This window comes from Phocoena sinus, chromosome 2, assembly GCF_008692025.1.
Source record: "Phocoena sinus isolate mPhoSin1 chromosome 2, mPhoSin1.pri, whole genome shotgun sequence".
Taxonomy (NCBI): Eukaryota; Metazoa; Chordata; class Mammalia; order Artiodactyla; family Phocoenidae; genus Phocoena; species Phocoena sinus.
The window spans coordinates 50,861,251-50,879,423 of NC_045764.1; the positions used below are offsets into that span (position 1 = coordinate 50,861,251).

Sequence of the window (18,173 nt, forward strand, 5' to 3'; positions counted from 1 at the left end):
AGACTTTAACCAAAGTGATGTATATTTGGCCATTTTTTATGTTAAGTGCCTAGTGTCACATTTTAAAGTGTGCTCGTTTTTGAACTTTGTTTTTTTGTGGACAAAATATACTTTTTGTTATTGGGGTGTAGGTGGTTGAGGACTGTAAAAATGATAGGTTCCAGTAACTATATGCCTGACAAGGAATACTAGGAGTGTTAGCCCTTAGTTTGGGTTGAGGCGCGTAGAACAAATGGAACTTCAGCATTTAAGAAGTTACATCCTCCACTTGATGAATGATAGCATTATCAGAACATGTAATAAATATTAAATATCAGTGTGTACACTTCCAGTATGGTTGCTGATTATAGATTGGGGGGTGATAAATTATTTGGGAAAATAAAATAGGAACTAGTAATTTACCTAAAATGCCTTATTATTTGTGGCATAACCACCGGTATGCGTATCGTTATGGGGAAGATGTTAGATACCATAATGAAGTAGGATGATAGAAAATAAAATGTGAAGGCACTCTAAGTTATTTTATTATAAGAGTAGAAGCTAAAAATAAACACATATACCCACACAGAAGCTTGTATACCAGTGCTTAGAGCACCATTACTAATAATAGGCAAAAAGTGGAAAGAAATGTCCATCAGCTGATGGATGAATGAATAAATAAAATGTGGGGGCTTCCCTGGTGGCGCAGTGTTTGGGAGTCCGCCTGCCGATGCAGGGGACATGGGTTTGTGACCCGGTCCGGGAAGATCCCACATGCCGCGGAGCGGCTGGGCCCGTGAGCCATGGCTGCTGAGCCTGCGTGTCCGGAGCCTGTGCTCCGCAACGGGAGAGGCCACAACAGTGAGAGGCCTGCGTACCGCAAAAATAAATAAGTAAATAAAATGTGGTATTTCCATAGAGTAGAATATTATCTGGCAATAAAAAGGGATGAAGTATGAATGCATGCTACAACATGGATGGGTCTTGAAAACATTGTTAAGTGAAATAAGGTAGTCATGGAAGATTATATATTATATGGTTCAATTTATATGAAATGTCCAGAATAGGCAATTCTATAGAGACAAAAAGATGCCTCACTGCTTAGGGCTGGGGTGTGGGGTGGGAATAGGGAATGGGGAGTGACTGCTAATGGGCACAGGTTTCTTTTAAGGGTGATGAAAATGTTCTGGGATTAGTGGTGATGGTTGCACATTCCTGTGAATATAAAAAAATTCAGGTGTATACTTTAAATGGGTGAATTTTATGGCATGTGAATTATATCTCAGTAAAGCTGTTTGCTTTTTTATTTTTTAAAAAAGAACTGAGGCTGTGTGAGGAGGTGTTTTGGACCTAATGGGTACTTTGGGAGATATAGATGGAGGTGGAAGGGCATGGGGGAAAATAGGCATTTCTGGCATTAGTATACTATCACTTTGTAACACCAATGCTACCCTCTCTGTTTGCTGGCTAAGAATGTAATAGGTTGTGTTTTAGTGGGCATTGTAAAAGAACGCAGCTTTTTAACCTTACCTAACGCTGAGACTGGAATTGTACATTATTCCACTTGACAGGATTAGTCTTGCCTTTCTCTTATTTGTGTATTTTTTGTCATATTAAATTCAAATGTTTTCCTGTTTTCAAGGTAGTGCATAATTATGTTCTGCACATCTATCCATAGTACACCCTGCTTTGCTCTTTTTGTTCACACCTACTCACATTTGTGTCATCTTTTTACCTCCTGTAATTGGAACAGTCCCTAGTTTCATGTGTGCTTGAAATCACTTTCTTTCTTAAATGCTTGCTTCTGTGAAATTAACTGACTTGAAGATATTGTTTCTTGTGGCTTAGTCTTTTTATATGTTTATAAATCTATTCTTTTAAGGCCTTATTAGTATCGTTTTTAATTCTAGAGTCATATTAAATGATTCCAAATATATTCCCAAACTTCTCATTTTGCTTTTGCTGTATGTAGTGTTTGCCTTTCTGATTTCTTCAACAGTGATGACTCTTTAATAGGAACGATGCTAACCAATTGACTTCCAGTGGCAGTCTCCATTTGTTTCATTTGCCCCCTTTTCTGGGTTATTTCTTTATGAAGCTAGCACTTATTGAGCTCATACTGGCACTATGTGAAGTAATAGTGTAGCATATATGCTTATTTAATAACAACTATTTAATTAATTTAACAACTAAATTTATGAAGTATACAAACTATTGCTACACTGTTTTACAGATGAGGAAACTAAAACTCAGAAGATGATGATTGTTCTTGATCTTAACTGTGTAAAGTCAGAAAAATCTTTTAACTATGTATGTATAGCTTCTCTGTGTTGAGTATCTGTTTTCGTAATGTGTATGTATTTGTACGTATTTGGTGGTTGCTCAAAGTTTTGCAGATTTATTCCTAAATGGAATCATACAGTATGTACCCTTTAATGTCTGGATTTTTTCCCTCACCAAAATGTTTTTGCAGTTCATCCATGTTTGTGTCTATCAGTATTTTGTTCCAGTTTACTGTTGCCTAGTGTTCCTTTATATGTTTATACCACAATTTCTCCATTCCCCTTTCATGGACATTTTGGTTGCTTCCAATTTGGAAATAAAATTTTCTCCCTCTCATTCTTTGTGCTATTTTTGTCATCCATTTTATGCTGCATGTTTTTACTTTTATACATTATTGCTACGTTTGCTTTAAAAACCATTATCTCTTTAAAAAGTAAAAGTAAGAAAATAAAAGGTAAACTCACATACTTACCATTTCTATTGGTCTTCCTTCGTGTAGAAATAGGTTTCTGTCTTTTGTTTCTCAGAGCAGTTTTAGGTTTACAGAAAAACTGAACAGGAAGTACAGAGTTCCTATATACTCTCTCTCTCTTGTCTCTCCCCCTTCCCTATTAGCATATTGCATTGGTATGGTACATTTGTTAGAGTTGATATTGATGCATTATTATTAACTAAGTCCATGGTTTACATTAGGGTTCATTCTGTTGACAGATTCTCAGCCTTTGTTTGTCTGAAAATGTTTTTATTTCTCCATCTATGGAGGATATTTTTGCTTTATGTAGATTTCAGTTTACAGGTTTTTTTTTTCTTCTTAGCACTTTAAAGGCGTTATTCCTTTGCTTAAACTTGTTCACGTTACTTTCTGCAAGGAGTCTGTGGTAATTCTTTGTTCCTCTATATGTAATGTGCCTTCCCCTCACTTTGGTTGCTTTTAAGATTTTCTTTACTGGATTTCAGCAGTTTGATTGTTAATTATATGCCTTGGTACAGTTTTTGTGTGCTTAACCTGTTTTTTGTTCATTGAGTTTCTTGAATATATGGGTTCAGTTTTCCTCAGATTTGGAAATTTTTTGGCCTTTGTTTCTTCAGATATTTTTTCTATCTCTCCTTCTGGGACTACAATTATACCATTTTTAGACTGCCCTTGATATTCTCACAGGTCCTTGATGCTCTGTTCTTTGTTTCTTTTTTTGCTTTCTATTTTCACATCTTCAATTTAGGGATCTTTTTTTCCTACACTGTAGAATCTGTTGCCAAGTCTATCTAGTTGTTTTTTATTTGAGATACTGTATTTTTCTTTAGAAATTCATTTGATTCTTTTCAAAATAGTTTTTTTTCTGTTTTTCATTAAATCCTTTAATATATTTATAAAATTTTAAAGCTTATGTCTTTAAAGATATCATCATCTTGTTTCTGGATCTGTTTCTTTTGTCAAATTTTTTCCCCCTGGTATAGGTTACACATTTTTCCAGTTTCTTATGTTGAGTAAGTTTTGATTGACTCTTGGATGTTCATCATGCTGTTGTCTGGATTTTGTTGGTTTCTTATCAACAGGCTTAAATTTTGTTTTGGCAGTGTATTCCATTTCTTATGAAAAAGTAGTAGTAGTTTAGCACTACTACTAAGGAGGTGATTCTGCATCAGCGTCTACTCGTTGCGCCAGGTTTCAATGAGATTTTTCTTTCCTCTAGTTGGAATTTGAACATCTCCAAATCTTATGTAACCTCTGGTAACTTTTGAGCCTACTGCTTCCTAGTCATTATTCTTTGCCTGGCCTTGTAGAGTTTCACTTTACTAATGCTGCAGCTTTATTTTCAGCAAAAAACTGTGTTGTCAAGTATGATAGCAATTAGCTATATGTGGCTTTTGAGAGCTTGAATTGTGGCTAGTTCAAATTTAAATATTCTCTAAGTATAAAACATACTGAATTTCAGGAACTTATGGAAAAACGATGTAAAATATCTGTTTTTTAAACCAATTGTATTCTGAAATGATAACATTTTGAGCATTCTGGTTAAAGGAATTATGTTAAAATTAGTTTCACCTGCTTCATTTTACTTTTTTTAAAAAATTTACTTATTTTTTATTTTTGGCTGTGTTGGGTCTTCATTGCTGTGCATGGGCTTTCTCTCGTTGAGGCAGGTGGGGTCTACTCTTTGTTACAGTGCACGGGCTTCTCATTGTCATGGCTTCTCTTGTTGCAGAGCGCGGGCTCTAGAGCGCAGGCTCAGTAGTTGTGGCGCACGAGCTTAGTTGCTCAGAGGCATGTGGGATTTTCCTGGACCAGGGATCGAACCCGTGTCCCCTGCATTGGCAGGTGGATTCTTAACCACTGTGCCACCAAGGAAAACCCATTTTACTTTTAAAATGTGATTATTAGAAAATTTTAAATTACATTTTGGGCTCATGTTATGTATGTTTTGGACAGAGCTGCTGTAGAATCCTCTGTGCAGATTTCAGGTGCAGTTTGTCTTCTTGAACTGTATTCTATTACTTTCCCACACAGTTTCCGGCTTCCTTAGCCTCCCTAAATTTCAGTTTCTGCCTCTTTTACTCGCTTAGTCCACCATATTCTGCTTGGCTTCTCATTTCTGCACTGCTCTCCTGACTCTTCATTGTAGGGTTGCAGTCCCCAACCTCCTTTCTGGCACCAGAGACCGGTTTTGTGGAAGACAATTTTTTGATGGGACGGGGCGGGGGGGTGGGGGTGGGGGATGGTTCAGGTGGTAATGCAAGCGATGGGGAATGGCATGTGAAGCTTCGCTCACTCCCTTGCCCGCCGCTCACCTGCTGTGCGGCCTGGTTCCTAACAGGCTGCAGGCCAGTTGTGGTCCGTGGCCCCCGGGGTTGGGGACCCCTGTTGTAGGGGACACTTTCCGTTTTCTCAGGTGTTGCAGTGCTGAGCTCCTTTTTGTCCAGTGTTTTAAAATTATAGTTTTATATATATATATGATCAGTTTTCTCGTTGAGTTCACTGGGAGAGCGTGACTGGTACTAGTTACCACATCATGGCTAGTAGCAAAAATCTTCTTAAGGCACGAGTAAGTTGACCACATATGAGAACATGAATTAAAAACACCATTTTTAAACCTCAGTTTTGATTACAAAATGAAATTCATCTTTGAGCAAATAAATACTTTGTATTGTGTTTATAGACTGTACTTTATGTTTTGGGGTTTTTTTTTGCCTGCTTCATTTTTATCTTAATCTGGATTGATTTTTAAAGCTGTTTGTTTTCATATAGAAACCTATTTTCTTTGACACTACATTATGCTCAAGGCAGAAACTGATAATTTCCAAACATAAAGCAGTAATTTTCTTCATAATTGTATCGATAATTTTAATCAAGATTTGAGGAGATACTTTTTAGGCCCTCAAGATTTGAAGCTAGGAATGTCAGTATCATGTCAGCAGCACTTTGGTTTCACTTTGCTTTCTAGTTTATTGGCATTCACTGATTAGGCACTTAAATAACCAGCAAATATGGCAAGAGATAGGAGTTAGGGAGCAAATTACTTATTTTAGGCCATTCAGGTCTTCAGTTGTCAGCAGTTGTGCTGGGTTTTGTCTGTTTGCTTTGTAAAGCGTATTTGGGACATTTGAAGAAAGGAGTTTTGAACCTTGGTCATTTCATTTAACCCTTTTTTGTTAATATGGAAAACTGGAAGATGACAGTAACTTGTGCCACAGTATAAAATATGATATTCAACATTTGTCACTGAAATGTGACAATGAAAAGCCTTCAAAGGTCTCATTTGTTTCAGAGGACCTTTTTTAAAAGTTTTCTTTTTTTTAAATGACCTCTCCATGTGCTTTTTGTGATATTGTTTGTATAATTTTTAGTTCTGGTAGTTGTCATATAGGAGCTTAAAATGTATTTTTAAAGTTATAGAGAATTATCACTGTTTATAATTTTTGTTCACAGCAGGCACCGACTTGTTATTTGTCAGGATGTCTTCATATGTAGATATTGATGTGCATTGTATATCTGAAGCCGCTCAAGTGTATCAGTCCTCTGAGGCTGATATGCTTTGCTCTCTTTTGAGTCTGTTGCTATAGTATGCATTCGTTTATCTCACTTATTAAATTTATTCAACAAAAGCATTAACTGAACTGTGGTTAAAAGCATGCCTGGGTTCTAATCCTGGCTTTTCTAATCCTGGCTTTACCACTTTACTGGTTTAGCTGTGTGACCTTGGCTAGCTGCTTCTTAGTCTTTCAGTTTCATCTTGAGGATAATAGTGAGGTTATTGTTGGCTTTACATCACTTAATATGTGTAAAGCAATTAGGCTACTGATTAGCATATGATAAATACTTAAATGTTATTGCTGCTGTTGAAGTTATTATTACTATTATTGTTATGTTAGGCCTTTCTTGGACACGTTTTCTCAAATTTTAATCCCCTCCATATGACAGTACTTCCTTCTCTGCTTTATTTTTTTTTCATTAAGGACTTTCCACTAGCCTGCTGTATACACTATATATCCCTTATTCACTGTGTGCTGTAGGTCTCCCCCACTAGAATGTAAACTCCATAAAGTCAGGAATAGATATAGCGATTTATTCCTAGCACCTAGAGGAGTGTCGGGAGTATATTGGATGCCCAGTAAATGTTTTCTGAATGGATAATGTTGAATTGTGTGCCAGGTATTGACTAGATATTGGGGATATAGAAATGAAAAAAGTGCAAAAAGGTTTCTTCTCTTAAAAAGCATGTAGTATAACAGAAGAGACTCATACCTACAAAACTAACTATAGTTATTTTGCCCCATGTAAGTGATGGTGATGGTGGTGGTAAAGGATATCTGAGGATGGCCTCATAGAAGGTGTCAGTTGAACTGGACATTTGATCCAGATAAGGAAGGTTGTTTCCAGGCAGAGGTAAAATCTTGAACAAAATTACAGAGTTTGACAGTTTGGGCAATGGCTTGTAGTCCAGGTTAACAACAGTGTAGGTTAATTAGAAGTAGAGGGAGCTAGGAAATTGGTTGGGACCAGGTTTGGGAAAGATAGCTGTTAGAGGTACAGGTTGTCTAGCTCTTACCTGGACAGAGTAATGGGATTTTTGATGTTCAATATGTGAAATTTAATGATAACTGGCTGTAGCACTAACATTTTAGTTTTGGTTTTATTTTTTGAAGGTGAGAGTGTATTTCTTTATAGATTGTTATAAACAAACTATAAAAACTTGGTTTTTAGAATATTGCTTTTTAGAAACTATTTGAGAGTTGTGTACAAAACAAACTTGTCAATAATGGTTAATTTATAGAATTGAGGAATTAATATTTTTTGAATTAAGAATGTGTACCACGTGTGTAATTATTAAATTTTTATTTAATCTGTTATTTCCCATGGGTCAAATTGCCAAACTTTAATTCCTACTGTGGCACTGACACAAAGCTGGTGTCAAAATATATTTAAAAATAATTAGTTTTGTTTAGAATGAGAACACATGAAAAATAGTTTCATTTTGAATTATTGGATTTTAGAAATTGGTAATGTATTGGTATTTGAGGAGATTGTTCTGTATTTCGGTACAATTAGACTAAAAGCTGAAATTGGCTTTTTAAAGCAAGCTCCTTTTAACCTTGGCAAAAAAAAAAAAAGGCTTATTTATGTGTGTGTGTGTGTGTGTGTGTGTGTGTGTTTTAAAGTTCAAGCTTTTAATGCTTAATTCGTTAATATAAAAAGAATATTTGGCAGACTGTGGCTTCCCCCCTCCTGCTTCTAGAGGGGTTGTACATTTCAAATAGAAACAAAATTGTAGTATCACAATAATTAGTATTGCTGAACAAGATTCAAAAGACTGGTGTTTGTGTGGAGAAATTACCGTTTTCATTTGATGAAGCAGATTTACTTGGGGATTGTCATAATTACCCAATCATGCAATTCTAAATTATTAGATTAGCATCATAAATTGATCCTGGCCAGTCAGGGTGAGGAGGCTTTTACCATCTTTCTCTTTCTACCTAAGTGTCTTGCTACTATTTCCAAGCAAAAGTGTAGCAGGACTGGATTATTCTTTATGCACTACTGCATTGGTTAGCATTTATTAGTGTTCCTTTATTAATGTGAATTATTGACATTAATCTGTTTTTGGCATTTTTATGTTGATTTTCATTTCATTGTTCCCTTTAAAAGAGCGGAAGCTATAAGTATACACATAGCATTTGAATATATACACATTTTATGGCAATGCAAGTCACTGACCCATTGACAGTTTTTTTTTCTAAATGAGAACGTAATACAATGAACATTTTCAGAATGTAACTATTTTATCAAAACGTAAATTCAGTAGGCTGTGTATACCAGTTAAATATAAAGTATATCATGTGATATAGAGGATAGGAAAGTGGGACCTAGGACACCAATTTGTGAATCTTGGCATGGATAGAATATTACTGAACATTTAAGTAATACTTCCTGAAAAAAATGGATCAGTGACATTAGCAATGCCCAATTGGCTAACATTGTGTTTTTATTATACAAATTTTAAAAAATTTATTTTTCTATTATTCAGTAAGTATTAGTGGAACTATCTGTTGATTGTTGAAATTTGTAGTAATGAAATTATATTTAATTTTGTTTTAGAGTTAAGAATAATTACCAATCTAATATTTTTTTCTTTATTAAGGAATTGGATTTTGTGAAAAAGTAACAAAGAAGAATTCTCTGCAAGGATCACATCTAAGTGCACTTTTTGCTGATACATCATTTCTAGTAAGACATTTTTCCTTTTTTCTATGTTATGAAGTAAATAAACAAAATGGGAATTTTTTTTTTTAATAAGACTGTCTTGTAACCTTGAATAGCAGTCACTTTGGAGTTCATTTGGGGGATTAAGGTAGATTAATTAAGGAAATTCATAAAATCCTGTTGAATATACATACATATGTATGTGTATATACACACACACACACAAAATATACATAATGTGGTATAGTGACAGTTTCTCATATAGTGGCACCGCTGAGATAATCCCATACTTTTACATCTTTTCCACTTCCATTTTCCATGTCCATTACATGTATTTGAAAACAAGGAAAAAAAATCTAAAGTCCATATTTACTGTGACAGTAAGTTGGAGGAAGAGAGGGTTTGAGGACATGAGTTACGTATTATGAGGAGAGATTTTCAAATGAAAGACAAAGTGGACAAATCTAGCCATATTTCTTGAAAGGTGGAAGGGTTGAAGAAAAAAATTAAGCAAATTTAAGAAATCTTTTTAAAATGTAGACTTTTTTTGTGACTTGGAATTTTTTGCCTTAAGTCGTAGGTCCACATTTGCAAAGCTCTGGAGTAGGCAGTTTTGATTTAAAAACTTACATTGGCCTAGGTTAATGGTTCCAATATGCTAGTAAGATGTGTAGTTCTCCTCAAAAAGCTTTCATAAGTGAAACTTCACTTGAATTCTACCTTCTATTCAAAATGGAAAAGAATTAATACTACAATATTTCAAAATAATGTAATTTCAGAGAATGTTAGGGGATAGTTTTTGGTGTGTTATATATAATATGTGAACATTCTGAATGTTAGATACAGTTGATCAAGCCTGATGGTTATGTCAGTAAAAACTGGGGAAAGCTACTTACAATATTTGCTCTTGTTACTCTTGTTTTAAGAATACTTCGCTGTTTAACGTTTAAATTTTTTCTTGAATAATTAAACAGTAGAAAGAACTTTTATGAGCTTACAAAATGAGTTTTTGTTAAAATACTTTATTCCAGTGTCAGTTTCTTATGCCCATATATTTTTCTTTTTAAACCTTGACTGCAGAACAGCCCATTTTATCATATCCTTCAGTTTGGGGAACTAGGGGAAAAGGTATTGTTTTTCCAATTGAAAAGTATCCTTCAGTCGAAAAATTGTATATGTACAGGAAGGATGGGAATAATGAAGTTTAGTTCACATTTTAAAATATAAACTTTGGTTAGTCTTCTGTATATCTTTTAATGTTTATTTTTTTTTCTTTTCTTATCTTTTTTACATTTCTCATATATATATATATATATATATATATATATATATATATATATAGTTCAGTAACTGCTCAACACTGAGTGATTTGAATTAAAGCACTATAGGAATTTAGACATTCTCATTCCAGAGAATTTCACCTATAATTTCCCTATAATTCTGTACCTTCTCTGAACCTCCGTGATGGCTCTGAGCATAACTTCAGTTGTTATATTTGGGTTATGTTTAAGCTTTTGGGTATCCTCTATGATACTTTTTTCACTAAGTTCTGAAGATATAAACAGTGTCTTATTCTTTATGGCAGGTTTTGCATGGTTCTGAGGGCTGTGATTGAGTTAAGAGCTACTTGTTTTGGAGTTACTCTGAGTACTTAGATGGGAAACACTCTTTCCTTTTGAGTAGTTTCAAATACTGACTGAAGAACTTCAGATTTGTTTTCCCTATAATTCTGCCCTAATTCTGAGTAGAAATTGGAGGAGTTGGCACAGACATTGGGCAAAATTTTTTCTACCTTTTTTCTTTTCCTTCATGTCTTAGAACTGCTTTGGGCGCTTATATTTTAAGTGTTTGGTCCCCTTTGAGTTAATTTTTATATATGGTATTAGGTAAGGGATGAGATTTATTTCTTTGCATATGAAAATCAAATTGTTCAAGAAGCATTTTTGAAAAGGCTATATTTTCCCCTACTGAATTACTACCTTGGCACCTTTGCTGCAGATCAGTTGACATTATATGGGGGTCTATTTCAGGATTCTATTATGTTCTATTGATTTATGTATCTATCCTTATGACAATACTGTACTGTCTTGATTACCATAGCTTTATATTAAAATCAGGTAGCGGGGCTTCCCTGGTGGCGCAGTGGTTGAGAGTCCGCCTGCCGATGCAGGGGAGAAGGGTTCGTGCCCCGGTCCAGGAAGATCCCACATGCTGCAGAGCGGCTGGGCCCGTGAGCCATGGCCACTGAGCCTGTGCGTCTGGAGCCTGTGCTCCGTAACAGGAGAGGCCACAACAGTGAGAGGCCCTAGTACTGCAAAAAAAAAAAAAAAAAAAAAAAAAAATAAGATAGTGTAAATCCTCCAAGTTTGCTCTTCTGTTTCAAAGCTGTTTTTCTATTCTAAGTCCTTTCCATTTCTGTGTATTTTAGAATTAGCTTGTCATTTTCTACAGAAAAGCCTTAGTGGGATTTTGATTATGAATGCTTTTATCATAGAGGCTAATAGGGAGATAGTTAATCTCTTAAGGATGTTGAGTCTTCTGTTGTGTGAATTTGGTATATTTCTCCATTTAAGCTGTCTTTAGTTTCTCGGCAGTATTTTGTAGTTTTCAGTGTAAAGGTATTACACGTATTTTGTTGAATTGATCTCTGTTTTCTATTTTTATGTTGTTGTAAATGGCGTCTTAAAATCAGTTCCCGATTGTTTGTTGTTAGTGTATAGAAATATAATAGATTTTTACATAAACCTTTGTAATTTATGATTCTGCTAAACTCACTAGTTCTGGTGGCAGTTTTGTGTATTCCTTCAAATGTTCTGTGTAGACCATCATCTTGTCTGTGAGTAAAGACTATTTTACCTCTACCTTTTCAATTTTTGTACCTTTTATTTCTTTTGCTTGCTTTATTGCACTGCCTAGTAGTCCCAGTGCAATGTTGAATAGAAGTGGTGGGCTCACATTGTTGCCTTACTCTTATTTATTTATCTATTTATTTATGGCTGTGTTGGGTCTTCGTTGCTGTGTTGGGTCTTCGTTGGTGCACATGGGCTTTGTTGTGGTGCATGGGCTTCTCATTGCGGTGGCTTCTCTTTGTTGCAGAGCATGGGCTCTAGGCATGCAGGCTTCAGTAGTTGTGGCTCACGGGCTCTAGAGTGCAGGCTCAGTAGTTGTGGCGCACAGGCTTAGTTGCTCCGTGGCATGTGGGATCTTCCCAGAGCAGGGCCTGAACCCGTGTCCCCTGCATTGGCAGGTGGATTCTTTTTTTTTTTTTTTTTTTTTTTTTTTTTTTATGCGTTACGCGGGCCTCTCACTGTTGTGGCCTCTCCCGTTGCGGAGGACAGGCTCCGGACGCGCAGGCTCAGCGGCCATGGCTCACGGGCCCAGCCGCTCCGCGGCATGTGGGATCTTCCCAGACCGGGGCACGAACCCGTGTCCCCTGCATCGGCAGGCGGACTCTCAACCACTGCGCCACCAGGGAAGCCCCGGCAGGTGGATTCTTAACCACTGCACCACCAGGGAAATCTGTTGCCTTACTGTTGATCTTAGGTCAAAACCATCCAGGCTTTTACCATTAAGTATGATTACCATCATACTTAATGTAGGCTGTAGGTTTTTTATAGATGTCCTTTATCAGATTGAAGAAATTCCCTTATATTCGTAGTTTGCTGAGAGTATTTTTTTTCTTATTATCAGTGAGTATTTTTATCAAATGGATTTTTATCAGATGCTTTTTCTGCATCTTGAGATGATCACATGTTTTTTTTCCTTTTGTATGTTAATGTAGTTGATTGATTTTTGAATATTGAATGAATAAATCATACATTTCTGAGATAATCCCCACTTGGCCATGATGTGTTAATACTTTTTATATATTGCTGGGTTAAATTTTTTATATTAAGAAGCCGTTTATTTTGGTGAGCTATCCCAAGAATTATCTCACTTTCAGTCTTTTTAGGTCTGTGATACAAAGGCATAAAATAATTCCGATGTTGAAGCCTTGAAGAAAGTTGTTACAGATACAGATAATAGACAAAAATTGCAAATATGTAAATGTTTTCTGGTATCTTGAAATAAAGGTAATTTTGAGTTAAATTGTTGTGTAAGTTCAGATTTGTGTTAATGAGAGATTTTTTTCATCTGTGTTCATAGTAGACATTGGTATGTAGTTTTTTAATAATGTCTTTGGTCTTTGTATCAGGATAACAGGGTGAGTTGGAGAGATTTCCTCTTCTGGAAAAGTTTTCATACAGTTGGTGTTATTTCTTCTTTAAGTGTTTGGTAGAATTCACCAATGAAGACCACTGGCCTTGGAGTTTCTTTGTGGGAAGGTTTTAAACTATGAATTCAATTTATTGGATTGATATTGGGCTATTCAGATCTGTATTAATTCCTTTTGAATAAGCTTTAGTTTTTTCCGTCTTCTAAGGAATTTGTCTATTTCATGTAAGTTGTCTAATGTATTGGCATGAAGTTTTATGTTATATTTCTTTATTCTTTTAATGTTTGAAGGATCTGTAGTGATACCCTCTCTTTCATTCTAGTATTTGAGACCTTCCTACTTTTTCTAAAGGAGCATTTAATATTTAAAACGTTTCTCTGTCTGCATTCTGCAAAGTTTCTTTACGTGTGTTTGTTTACATGGAGTTAATTTTTAAGCTCCTTTGTGATTTTTTTTGGACCTATATAATTTCCAAGTATTTTGTAAACTTTCCAGATATTTTTCTCTAATAGGTTTTTAATTTAATTCTTTTGTGGTCCACATATTTTGCTTTGTGGGTTTATTATAGAGTGCAGAATGTTGTCTGTATAAATGAATGTTTTGTGTCCACTTAAGAAGAATTGTATGCTGTTGAGTGGAGCTTTCTAAAAATATTAGGTCAAATTGATTGATAGTGTTCGTCAAGATTTATCCCTTCTGATTTTCTATTTGTTTATAGTAATTGCTGAGAGAAAAGTCAACTTTAATTATGGATTTGTCTGTTTCTCCTTTCACTTACTGGTTCATGTATTTTGAAGCTTTTTTAATAGGTGCATACATATCTTTTTTAAAAAGTGTATTCTTGATGAATTGGGTCTTCTGTCTTGTCCCTTTCTATCTCTGGTAATATGTTGCAAAGTCATTTCTGAAATAGCTTGTATAGTTTCTGACAGAAAGTCTGCTGTTATTTTTACTTTGTTGCCTCATATGTAAATTTTCTATTTTGTTTGACTGCTCTTCAGTCTTACAACTTTTTTAGTGACTATGATGTCACTTGATTATAATGTGCCTTCATATGGTTTTCTCTGTGAAAATCCTGTTTAGTTTTTTTGAGTTTTTTTTTTTTAAACCAAATTTAGAAACATATTGACCACTATTTTTTCAGATATCCCACTTATCCCAGGTGATATTTTGGAGGGGAGGGAATTTCAGTTATACTTTTGAGATTGTCTGTCTCAGCACTTAACTCCCCCTTTTTTTTCATTCTTCTTTTCCTCTCTGTTTTATTTGGATGGTTAATGTCATGTCTCACGGTTCACTGATTGTTTTTTCAATATATAATCTGTTCTTAATATCATCCAGTATGTGTTTTGTTTCTAATAATTATTTTTTATCTCTGGAAGTTTTATTTTTCATTTTTCTCCTCATCATATTCTTATTTTTCTTTACCTTTTCTAACATATAAAACTTACTTATAATCATTGTTTTACTGTCTTCATCTGTTAATTCCATTAACTTTATCGTTCCTGGTTCTCTATATTGATTGCCTATTATTTATGGGCCACATTTCCTGCTTTTCGTTGTTTGAATGCTGGACATTGTTGGGTATAGCGATTTTTTGGCACTTTTTATACAGTGTTGAACTTTGTTTTTGTACACGTTTAAGTTACTTGGTATCAGCTGAATCCTTTTGAGGCTTTTTTTCTTTTTTTTTTTAAAAGCTTTGTCAGCATTGGTCCAGAGTAGCTTTTATTGTGGGGTTAATTTGGCCATCCATTAAGGTTATGTTTTTCTGAGGGTTATAATCCATTTTGAGCATTATTCTCAATTCATTGTAATCCCAATGGATATTATAAAAAAATTTTATTAGTTTGTTTCTGTTTTGTGTTTTAAAGGAAATTTTGTGGTCTTCCCAGGAATAGCTTAGTCACGAAAAAGAAGATCAAATCAGAAGACTTTCTCTACTCAAAGCCTATAAAGCTACAATAATTACTTTCATGAAATAATGCCACAAGGATAAACAAAAGAAATAAAGAGTCTGAAAGAGGATCAGTTTGTACATGCGCACTTACTTTATGACAAAACTGGCACTTTAGAGTGGTAGGAAAAGAATTATTCAATAAATGATATTGGAACAATTGGTGATAAAGCAAAAATATGACTCATACTCTATACCATATGCAAAAATCAATTAAAGATTGATTTGTACATCTCAGCGTGAAAGGCAGAACTATAAAACTTTAGAAGCTAAATGTAAGGAGAACATGTTCATGATCTCTGGACAGGAAAATATTCTTAGAAAGAAGTAAAAAGTGCTGATATAAATAACACAATTTATAAGTTTGATTACCTTACAATTAAGAAACTTTGTTCTTGCAAAGTCACCATTAGAATAGAGAGGGAAGGCAGGGTGGAAGATGATATTTGCAACACATGTAACAGACAAAATGTATATATCAGAATATTCAAAGCACTTCTGCACATCAGTGTGACAAAGACAAAAAATCCAATAGAAAAAGGGGTAAGAGACATAAAAAGGCACCTTCTGGTTTTTTTTGGCTGCACGACACAGCATATGAAACTTCCCCGATGAGAGATTGAACTCACATCCTCTGCAGTGGAAATGCGGAGTTTTAACCAGCGGACCACCAGGGAAGCCCCTTAAAGGCACTTTCTAAAAGAAATACAAGTATTCAAGAAATATGTGAAAAGGGTGCTTAACTTCATTAGTAATCTGGGAAGTACAAATTAAAACTGCAAAGAGGCTCCATAAAACACTAGAGTGTCTGAATTTAAAAAGTAGATTGACAGTACAAGTTTTGGAGAGGATGTTAAGTTATAGCAACTCAGTAAACACTGCTGGTAGGAATGTATGTTACTACAACTGCTTTAGGAAACAGTTTGTTACTTGCTTACCCTTGTGACCCAATAATTTCCTTCCATGAGTATACCCCTGAGAGTAGTGAATGAACATGTGTACCAAGAGATATGTTGATAATATTGGTGGCAGCAGTGTTTTAGTAGCTTCAAACTCAATTCAATATCATCAACAGTTGATTGAATAAAATTGTGATATGTTTATATACAGATAACATATATATGTTTATATATATATTTATATCTGTTTATTTTATAGCAATAAAAATGGATGAACTACAGCTACATACTACACAGGTAACACAAATCTGTTTCTCAATAGAAGCTAGAAACAAAAAAATTCATTATTTGTGATTCCACTTATGCAGAGTAAAATCAAAGCACATAAAAATAAAAACACGTAAAATGTATACATTTCATGCTTGTGTATATTTTATGTTAACACCAAATATGCCAGTTTTAGTTGTATTGCATGCCTACCCATATTGCTATACTTCTTTTCAGATTCATTTAGAAATCTTCTGATTCTGAATATAATGGTATATGCCAAATCATATTTATCTTTATAAATAAAGATAAAGTTAGACCTAGAACAGCATTTATATACAGGTTTGATTCAGGTGATACAAGGTTAAAAGATTTAAATGTATTTTGTATTCGTAATAATATAGAGAATGGAGATGGTTTCTAGTAAGGATAATTTATCTTTTTACAGGATGCAATTATTGGCAAAGGTTTTTTTCCAGAAATCATTATGATCTGGGATAGGTATAAGAATCTACATTTTAAAAATGACAGAGTGCTAATATTGAAAGTGAGTTGGTGGTGGAGGACTAGAATCTCATTCTCATTTTCACACCTTGCCTTGATGTGTCCTTTATTTTTTCTGTGTGTCCCATGTGAAGACGACATTGCTCTTATGTATGTGTAATTAATCTGGGAATGAAAGGTCATGAATGGATGGGATTTAGTCTTAATAAGGGCAGTTTACAAAATATCCTTTTCAATAATAATTTTAATAATATGGTGCTTATCTCTGAGGAGCCCAAGGTGCCCTGTGCTTATATCCTCATAATTTCCTGCAAGAGTTTCAGCTATATTCTTGCTCCACTTTGTACAACTGATTTGAGTAGTGAAGATATGAGTCACTAAAAGTCACATGGCAATTCATTGGTATATCTAGAAATAAAATACACATTTTATAGGCTGGTCATTCTGATAAAAATTTCAGTTATAATGTCTTTTTAGTCAGTAGATTGGATTATTTATCATGATTAATAATTTGTATCATTTAAAAATGTGTGTCTTTAAGGAAACACAATTAAAAAAAAATCTTCAAACTCCCTGTACCATTAAATGAAAGGAATGATAGTGACCTTAAAAAGATTACTTCTAGTTTCCGTCAAATTTAGTTAATACATAATTTTTCACACTATATATGTTGTGTAAAATAAGTTGTATATTTCTCTATTAGGAATAGGTTCTTAACAATATACCCCTAAGCTCTCCTCTAATTTTTTAGCATTCAGCTTTAAAATGTCTCTAATCTGAATATATAACCAGTTATTAATCAGAGAAATCCAAATGAACTAGAAGGATACAATTTTAGAAGTTTAGATGATTTCTCCCCTCCCTGAACCTATTTATGTTTTGCTGTATTAACGCTTTTACCTAAAACATTCAAAATAAACTCACAGTGAGAAGTGATATTTTGGAGTTAATGATTTTAGGAAGGGTACCAATATTTAGTATTTCAATTGTCCTAATTTTTCTAAGAACTAGTTGTTTGGATGTGTTACAGCCAAGTCACAGCTAGCCCTTGCAAAGTTAGAAAAAGGCTCTTCTCCCAGTTTTAGGTGGATGCTGCCCTCTGCTAGGGTTCAGGGTTTAGAGAGTGGAGAACAAACTGGATTCAGTCCCCACTTGCCTTCTCTTGGCCCTATGCCCATGTGCAGGGTACAACCTCCACCATTGTTCAAAGTGCCTTGAGTCGTAATGATTTCTTGCCTTTCTTTTGATAGACTTATATCATTTAAATTGTTTTTCAGGCCAGAATATCTATCATGATACCCATGAATTTGTTAAGCAGTCCCTTTTGTAGTTAGTATGGGATTATTTTCTCAGTGATATCTATGTTTCATA

General features: G+C 34.6%; 1 protein-coding gene across 8 annotated transcripts in view; it reads left to right on the forward strand.

Moving 5' to 3' along the window:
* MEF2A (myocyte enhancer factor 2A) overlaps positions 1 to 18,173 on the forward strand; it is a 174,566-nt gene that overhangs the window by 16,669 nt on the left and 139,724 nt on the right. For 5 of the 8 annotated variants that reach the window (XM_032621893.1, XM_032621897.1, XM_032621899.1 and 2 more), the window contains exon 2: positions 8,898 to 8,983. The gene's annotated coding sequence lies outside the window, so the exon portion shown is untranslated. Of the gene's footprint in view, positions 1 to 8,897; positions 8,984 to 16,290; positions 16,329 to 18,173 lie in introns of all 8 variants that reach the window. The other 3 variants (XM_032621895.1, XM_032621898.1, XM_032621900.1) reach the window with 1 other exon arrangement.